The 9,966-nt window shown below is 44.2% G+C and overlaps 1 protein-coding gene across 1 annotated transcript in view; it reads right to left on the bottom strand.

The window, feature by feature from the left end:
- The window catches only part of LOC106807996 (triple functional domain protein-like), a 76,962-nt gene that overhangs the window by 60,566 nt on the left and 6,430 nt on the right, over positions 1 to 9,966 (bottom strand).

Raw genomic sequence — 9,966 nt, 5'->3', positions numbered from 1 at the left:
GGAGGGTGGGAGATGTAGGGCTGATATATTTAGGAGGGTGGGAGATGTAGGGCTGATATATTTAGGAGGGTGGGAGATGTAGGGCTGATGTATTTGGGAGGGTGGGAGATGTAGGGCTGATGTATTTGGGAGGGTGGGAGATGTAGGGCTGATGTATTTGGGAGGGTGCGAGATATGGAGCCTGATATATTGGAGAGAGCTGTAGATGTAGGGGTTGCTATATTTGGGAGCGTGGGAGATGTAGGACTAGTGTGCTGGGGAGAGTTGTAGATCTAGGTTGATATACAGTACTGGGGAGTGTGGGTACAGTTGTAGGGGGTGATATATCGCGCAGAGTAGGCGATATGGAGGCTGATATATTGGAGAAAGGGGGTGATGACGAAATGGGGGTTGATGTATTAGGGAGAGTAGTAGATGTAGAAACTGATATAATATTTGGGCTTGTGGGAGATTTAAGGCTGATATATTGGGACGTGATGAAGAAATAAGGGTTGATATTTTAGGAGGGTGGGAAATGTAGAGGCTAATATATTAGAGGAAATAGGGTAGTATAGGAAATAGGATGTAGGGTTGATATATTGGCCAGCAACGCAGCAAATATATATGTCCTTCCAGAGGGGCAAGGAAGTTTGACCATATATGCATCTAGCATTCTAGCTTCTTCCTAGGTATCGCATTCACTGTAGATGTACCTCTATGAAATGCCCCCAAGCCAAATGGCCCTTCTTAGAATTAGATAAATCGCTAACACAGCATATATATATATATATATATATAACTGCCATATTTAAAACTGTACATGCAAGGGGATTTCATAGGATGGTTCGCTGTATTTGCCCTAAACAACGAGTGTGCAAACATGATATCAGTGTTCAGTTAGCAAGCAGTTGTTGATATTTTTCTGTCAGATAAGCATTACGGGCTTACGGCCACACTCGTGCTTCCATCACTCGCACATTGCACATTGCACAAGCAAGTGCAATCCTATACACAGACAGTTCATCGTCCACATTTTTTCACCTTTAAAATTATCAACGCTCAAACAAAGCGAAAATTAAAGGCCCCCGCACACGGTGAGATTCGTGCTGAGCACAGAGCGTGAGTGAGCACGAATCTCACCTTGTGTGGGGATGACTCTCACAGTGTGCTTGGTCGATTTATGTGAGTTTTCGGTCTCGCGAGGCGGCAAGGAAAATATCTGTCGTGTTTGATCATTCTGGTCTCGCGAGTCTGAAAACTCAGGGTGTGTGGGAGTGTGAGAGTCCTGCTCAGCACGAAACTCATTGGTGGCGTATTTTGATGGTTCTCACTCAGTGGCAGTGCATTTTGATTGGTCACCATTTTGATCTACAGTGGCACCGGCTCGTAAGATCCGTGCTCAGCATAAACCTCACCGTGTGCGGGGTTGTGAGATTCCTGCTGAGCACGAAATTCACGCGCCGTGCTCAGCACGAATCTCACCGTGTGCGGGGGCCTTAATACATGTAGACAAATGAGGTATTGTCTATTAGCATTCATATTACTGACTGCTACAGCATAAAAATTACTGCGAGTTTGTGCTGTTTGTTATAAGCTATAAAACAGCAAATAAACAGCAAAGTTGTACCTGCATCCTTGACATTTGCAAAAATAAAATGGAAAAATGCTGCCACAAAACATGTGCACGTGTTTACGTGACGTAAACTGTTCTAAACCGATAGATCTTCACATGCCTACATAAGGTAACATGGTGTAGAGACAAGGTACCAGATGATGGCATCTCACGAGACCAAGAATCAATCACGCACTAGTGATGTTGACATATGTAAACAAATTCAATTTGAAATGCAGATATGTGCACATATTGATGAAAATGATGTGCGAGTGTTCAATGACATGTTAGCCATACTATGTATACTTAGTTATTGTTTCGCAAGAAGTACTGCATGGTAAGTATTAGAACAGTAAGGAAAATATGAACAGGGTTGGGAAATCATGTGAAATGCTTGCTTTAAATCTGCTGCACTAGCCTAAAAATGCTATGATTACTATTAGTTATTGTACTAGTATAGACTTTAAAGTGATATTATGTCGTTCTATATCTGTTACAACTTCTAGTAAGCCATCAGTCAATATCGGGTAGCCGACTCAATACCTATTCGATGCCTATTATATATGTGCAATATCAGCCTAGCCTGTTATATGACATCTGCAGCAAATTTCGATTTCGAGGTTCGGAAAGATCCAACGAAATCCCATTTGTTGTATGCAGTTTCTTCTATTCGTGGTGCAACCTAAGACAGGCTGATAGAGTCTATGTCCCCCAGGGTACTGCCGGAACGTACCCTGGGTACGGTACTACGGTCCGGTATACCAGAACGTACCCTGGTACTAAATACTACTATCCAATATGCCGGACCGTACCTCGCCTACTCCACTAACGAGTCTAGGGAGTCGCCTACACCTACTCCCTAACCCTAACCCTAACTCTAACCCTAACCCTAACCATATCAGCTAGATAGTTACCAGGGAACGTTCCGGTATACCGGACCGTACCCAGGGTACGTTCCGGCAGTACCCTGGGAGACATATAGACCCTATGAGCCTAGACAGTGGTTCAACCGTGTCAATTTTTTACTGGGAAGGCCGTGCGTTCAAACGACAGCCATGGCAAAGAATTTTTTCAAGGTGTAAAAACCTGGCTGTCCACAATGGTGACAGTGAATACCTCGTGACTCAGATAGCCCGTCTCCACTAATAGAGACGTAAAAGAACCGATGAGGACATAAAGAACGCTGGCATCGATCACCCTCAGTTGTCAAAAAGAGGTCGGCTGGACGTAATAATCTATGGCCAACTAGTGCATGAGACCTCAACTTCCGAACTATACAGCTGGTTGGCTAATAGACTGTGCCCAGCACGTGCTGAACCATGAAGATCGCACGGTATAGTACCTAGGGAAAGTGCAACACTGAAAAGGGGATCATGTAATGACATCGATGCGAAATTTACGAGATACGTGCATGGGTAAGAAAATGCGCGAGGTTTCATGAACAGGACATAATAGAGCTTTAAACGGCTAATCAATCATACAACTTAATTACGAACGGCATTCCGTAACACACGGTCACCCTTGAATTACAGGTATGCCACTCAACTGACCTATTGGCATCATAATTTATTTAGACTGCGCAAGTCAAAAGGTCAAGGGGAGCAGTCTATCTATCACGGCAGTTCGAAACGTGTGATTAATCAGCACACGTAGGCAAATTCTAACAGAACAAAAATAATAACCAAAAATAGCAGGTGGATCATTTGATGCGGTGAAAAATGAAAGATGTTGCATATCAAAAGTATTCACTGTGGTTCAACTATTTGGCATACAGTAACAGTGTAATTTACTGAATGATTTCATACAATACCAGTTGTAATGTTATCGGACATGTATCAATCATGTAACTCGAATATAATATTTGTATGCCATTAAATAAAATTTCTTCAGGAAATCTTATTGATCAGTCTTAAAAAATCTGTACTATGACAACAGCCGTTGGTTATATTCCACCGATCCAAACAGCCAATCAATCATAATTTCGATTAAAATTTATTTTCTATGGTAAAAATAACTATAATATATTATGTAGCATTCATTTATTACAATACTACTTTAATCAACATGTCATTTATAATACTTGTACTGCCATCAATTGCTGCATATTTTTGTACTACGAGTAACAACTAAGTTTTCTATACCTGAAAGATATACGGAGCAGCAATTGTCGTTTGATCGAGTGTAAAGGACACTCAACTCTAAAAAATAGGACATAGGCAGCAAAATAATTAAAGTCTGCAGTCTGAGACAACAACAACAACAACAGACAGGAGTGAGGGTTCCTGGCAGCATGTCATAAATTCTCACGTTATCTGTTGAGCATTGCCAGAATAACACTCGATAGACTCCCTTATTGTATTCAGCGTTTTAGATTTTAATTATGTATGCCCATGCATATTGAAATGCCGATGAGGTTGTTCACTATATAACTGTAGCGAGTTGTTGTACATACTTTAGTGATATAATCTAATTTATAACATTAGTTCGAAAAGGGATTTCATAAGTGCTCATAATTTACGAGTAAAATGTCTCACCATATCTTACGGAGTGTTTCGTGTAACGACTTCATTAAAGGGATAGTAGACTCTAGGATTTTACTGCATACAACTGTACTTACTGTATAACAAATCGTCTATATACCCACATGTATTTGTCACCATGCAGATACCTAATTTAATTGTTATAATTAATTACACATCAACGCTACGAAATTTGAACGACGCCATGATACCCGCGACCGTGCTGAGTTATGTCTCTTTATTCGCAAACATTTTAAATTCAAACGTGCGACTTGAATTTTAGGCAGTTTTTTAAATTTTTCTCGGTAAATATGAAACATCCTGATGCGCTATTTTGGTACATATTGTGCTTAACATGTGGCGAAAATGTTGTATCCTCACTCTCTGGTAATTGAGAAATATCCAAAATGCCATTTTTACATAAAAATTCAAAATTTTTGTGGTTCAAAATTAAAATTAAAATTAAAATCAAAGTTCAAAATTAGGTGCTGGAAATTTCATGAATTTTTTTGCTTTGAGCATAGAGATATATCTCCTCTATAAATAAAACAAGTGATTGATTCGATTCATTCGCCAATAAACGTTTAATCTTCATTAGAGCAATACCCGTGCAAAAGGTTGAGAGTTTCCTTAACTGACATATGTTGCTAAGCCACAAACGTGTTTTACCACATGGCCCCCAGCAGTAGTGGCGGCGGCTGTTTATTTTGTATGAGGAGGAAGATAGGGAAATATAAAATCTCCTCAATAAACCCGCGTACGACTACGTTCTACTACTGCACAGCATTATCAAGATGGACGCGAAGTTTCATTGACACAGCGGCGATCCCTGCGGATGGAAAAAATACCCGATGCCCACTCAAATGGTCATCACCCCGATTAGCGTGTGGCACACAGCTAACAACACAGCCAGTGGCGTATACCATTTCATTTCGCGGGTGACGGGGTGGTAATGAATCGAGCAGCGAGAAAAAGGCGTTCCTTCGTAACGGCTGGTTATGAGCGGAGGCGATTTTGCAAAAATAGCCGTTCACTGTTCGTCTTCTTCGCGGAGTGCACGCATTCACTGCGCGCATACAGCGCGTAGCACTAGCATCCCAGCGGCTTTATTTATCACGTACGCGCGTACGTGCGTCTACACAGGCACTTGGAGCGTTTCAATAAAATATAATGCTAAATAAATACGAAATCTATTTACTACCAGTCTTAATGTTTCTATACTCTCTTTCACCTATTATTGCTGACAATTTCCTGTAAATGCCGTCCAAATGCTCATCTGCAACAAACCCTGGCTGTCGCCATGGCTGCCGCTGCACACTGACACATAAATAATATTATATAGTCTATATAGTCTATATTTAGCATTATATTTTATTGAAACGCTCCAAGGGCCTGTGTGCGTGTACGTCCGTGTGTCTGCCTGTGAGTGCATGCGTGGGGAGTGTGCGTGGGGAGTGTGCATATATTGACACAGAACAAGCAAACAATTAACATATTCAGTCGTAATGTGCGTAAAATGAAATTCACATTTAACTGTCTCAAACTGAAACAACGCGTTGACCTCTTGAACAGCAATGGATTTATGAATGACATTACACTTCCCTAAGCAAGCCACCTTTATCTGAACTGTCAAACTGCGTTGCTGTCAGCTAGCTATTTATACGGAGCTGACAGTCGTTACAATGAAACCCGTGACGAGTGGGTTGGTTGGATGTTCTTGCGTAGTTCGTAGCAACAAGCCAGCCTCGGAAACCAATACAACCTGCATCACTGCCAACCTGATTCACTAGTATAGCGTGCATTTCATTTGTGGCTAATTTTAGCTGATGGCAGCTGCATAACAAACAACCTGTGTGAAAATAACTTTCCACACACGCGCGCAGGCATACGCATACATGCGCGCGCACACGCACGCACACACGAACAGACACACAGATAGATATAGCCACAGATACGTACACACAGATACAGGCACCGACACACATAAGCACGCGCGCACGGACGCGCCCTTACACACCACAGTCACTTGGAACGTCTCAATAAAAAAAATTAATGGTAAATAAACACGAAATGTACCAAAGTCTTAATGTTTCTCTACTCTATTTCGCATATAATCACCTGTAAATGCTGGTCAAATGCTCATCTGCAACACACAAGTGTCAAGTACACCACACGCCCCCCCTGTGCTGCGTGCACAAACAACATGAATAAGAGAGTTATTCATGTTGTTTGTGCACGCAGCACAGGGCGGGCGTGCGGTGTACTTGTGTGTTGCAGATGAGCATTTGACCGGCATTTACAGGTGATTATATGCGAAATAGAGTAGAGAAACATTAAGACTTTGGTACATTTCGTGTTTATTTACCATTAATTTTTTTATTGAGACGTTCCAAGTGTGCCTGTGTTACACACACGCACGCACGCACGCGCCCGCCCTCACACGCACGCACGCACGCACCCACACACAACACACCGTAATACCAAAAACACTCACGTCGATACGAACGTACAGAAGTACGACTACAACACCTACAAGTACAAGGCTAAAGGTTTGCCGGAACCGATGGCAAACATAATCGTGTTGTTAGTGATTGGAAACCGGCACCCCTTTCTTATACCTGAACGCCTAGCCATGACATGACGCTGTGAATCTCTATAGTGCAACACACAAGTACACCGCACGCCCGCCCTGTGCACAAACAACATGAATAAGAGATTCTCTGTTATTCTCTCTTATTCTGAATAAGTCCCTCTCTTATTCATGTTGTTTGTGCAAAGGGCGGGCGTGCGGTGTGCTTGTTACGATTATGTTGCAGATGAGCATTTGAACGGCATTTACAGCAAGCTATCGGCAATAATAGGCGAAATAGAGTAGAGAAACATTAAGACTTTGGTAGTAAATACATTTCGTGTTTACATTTTTTTTTATTGAGACGTTCCAAGTGCCTGTGATATACACCGCCTACCTTTCTTCCGACGAAACGACAATCGGGCAAACATGATTTGCCCTTGCGCGTACTCTTCCGCGGGTGCTGCCAGAGCAAGAAGAAGAATATGCCCTCTGAACATGAGACACAGGCAACTGAGCGTGTTCTGAGCAGGCACCACGTACAGCATTCCTCGTTACGTTGCTGTTCCTCTACATTCTCCGGAAGCGAACGGCGATGAACTTGTTCTCTCACTGTCTTGGATTGCTCTTCACACGCGCACACACACACAACAAGGCTAGCTGGCGGCTTCACCATGCCACGCAATCTCTCGCACTGAACCAGCACACGACGACGGTACGCCCGCAGCACGCACCGTATTCTAATATGTACTCGGCACGTACTATTACCGTCATATTGACGAACACGGTGGGGTTATACGCCTGCTGCCCCTACCGCCGTTTCACACACTGCACATGTATGATTAGAGAATGTCGAGAGACGTAGCACCTTAATTAATCGAGATCACCAACAGGATACGTCGCCTGCTACAGCGACAGCCATTACCAATCGTTACTGCCCTACTCCGGCTGAGCATAGCTAATGCAGTAAATATTGATCTGCGTTCTGATTGGGTAAAAATGTCAATATCTAATGCTCCTTATGCGCGGCACATTTCCACTTAGCTTCCATCGGCGAAGATTAACCAACAATGGCGGGGTCTTCGGGAAACTCGGCGCACTGAGCCACCATTTAATCATTCAATGTTTCGCTGCGAGATGGCAGACGCCGCCGCCGCTATGGCGATGATGAACGAGAGCTTCGGCAGTCCACTCCCCAAGACAAACGCCGAATCGCTGCAGCTCGACGCGAGCGCGACTCGGCGGCAGCGAGAGAGCGCGGGAGAGAAGCGAAATAGGGGATCGCGTTCGTGTATGCATACATACACACACACAACAACAGAGACGACGCAGGCTTCGTACGCGCACGTCACCTCCTCAGCTGCGCCGTAGTTCTGCTGCCAACCGACAAGATGGCAACCACGATGCGCCGTCGCATCGACCACTACTACTGGACTTCTGCGTCGAAACGCAGACGTCTCCTCGTCGGCAGCGAGTGTCTGAGCGTCAGCTAACCGCAAGTAAATTAACGGGGACGGATCGCCGATTCCGAGGCTCCGACGCTTTGCCGATGCGGAAGAAAGTGTGGGGGGGGGGTGATTCTGCCTGTATAAGTAGTGGCAACAGTAATTAGTGGCGACATAAGGTGATATGACGCATGCGCGCGCGGGCGAACACTCACACGACTGCACGCATACGGGCGCGCGCACACACACACACGCACAGACGCACGCACGAAACCAGGCAAGTCGAGCACCACGAAAACTGACGCGCACACACGCGTACTAAAACTAACCATACATAATGCACGCACACACACGCACGAGCATGCATACACACGCACGCACGTAGATACGCACACACGCATACACAGGAATCTGCGTACGTGTGCGCGCGGCACAGGGCACATCACTGAGAATGAGATATGCATTAATTCCCACGATATGTTTGCCGAACTGTTTAATGAGTGTTTGCGAGGGCATATAGTAAACATTTACCGACTGGCGAGGCTACACTCATTCACAACTTCTCATTCCCTCGGGCTATTTCGGCACCTGTCATGTTACACGACACCAGCAAACATGTTTGCCTTGAGTGGGTTGAATGTTGGCTAACGATCTTTTGCGCGTTATTGTTATTAATGTCTAATGAAAGCTGGGTGCGAGAGTGCATGTGTAAGCGTTGAAGAGTCAAGAATGCTGTGTTTGTCAATGGTGTGTGCTATGTTGTCCTATACACAGGCACTTGAAGCGTTTCAATAAAATATAATGCTAAATAAATACGAAATCTATTTACTACCAAATTCTTAATGTTGATATACTCTCTTTCACCCATTATTGCCGACAGTTTCCTGTAAATTCCGTCCAAATGCTCATCTGCAACAAACACTGACTGCCGCCATTGCTCACGCGGCTGCACTGTGCACACTGACACTTATATATATAGTAGACTCGCTTATACAGCAATGAAAAAATGCCAACTTCACAACTGTTAGTTCAAAGTTCTCATTGGTCACCGCTGATAAATAATAAATCGTACTAGATAAGATTTATTTTACTGCAGTTTTCAAATGACCTGGCTGACAGTGCACCAGCTGCAGCCAGACTGCTGTTAATGTTTTTAAAGATACAGCAGTACTGCTATATGCAAAAATATTGGAGCATGCCTACAGTCAGTGGCATCATCGCGGTTATGTACAAATATGCATGTACTGCTGAGCACTTTAATTCAAATTAAAAATCCAATATGTGCGAGTACTGTAGAAGTTACAAATTGACCTTGTCAATTTTCCGTCATAATAATAAGTGTTCAGCACGAATCGGACATGGGACCGTCGGTATCATGAAATAACAAGTGCCGCAGAGCGACAGCGCTCACCTGACGGCAGGTGTTCTGATGCTAAACTCAGGGGCAAACGAATCAAGAGCACCCTCCCATCGCCGCGTTCGCTCTCCCTCGTTGTCTCTCATTCTTTCTCTTTCGCTCTCTCGCTCTTGCTATCTCTTCCCTTCGCGCTCTCTCTCTCCCTCTCTCTCTCGCTCGATCACACTCTCTCTCTCTCTCTCTCTCTCTCTCTCTCTCTCTCTCTCTCTCTCTCTCTCTCTTGCTCTCTCTTCCCTTCACGCTCTCTCTCTCCCTCTCTCTCTCTCGCTCGCTCACACTCTCTCTCTCTCTCTCTCTTTCTCTCTCTCTCTCTCTCTCTCTCTCTCTCTCTCTCTCTTGCTCTCTCTTCCCTTCACGCTCTCTCTCTCCCTCTCTCTCTCTTGCTCTCTCTTCCCTTCACGCTCTCTCTCTCCCTCTCTCTCTCT

Source organism: Priapulus caudatus, unplaced genomic scaffold, assembly GCF_000485595.1.
Source record: "Priapulus caudatus unplaced genomic scaffold, Priapulus_caudatus-5.0.1 Scaffold247, whole genome shotgun sequence".
NCBI lineage: Eukaryota > Metazoa > Priapulida > Priapulimorpha > Priapulimorphida > Priapulidae > Priapulus > Priapulus caudatus.
The sequence above is the reverse complement of the archived record's forward strand: the minus strand, read 5'-3'. Positions and strand labels throughout refer to the sequence as shown.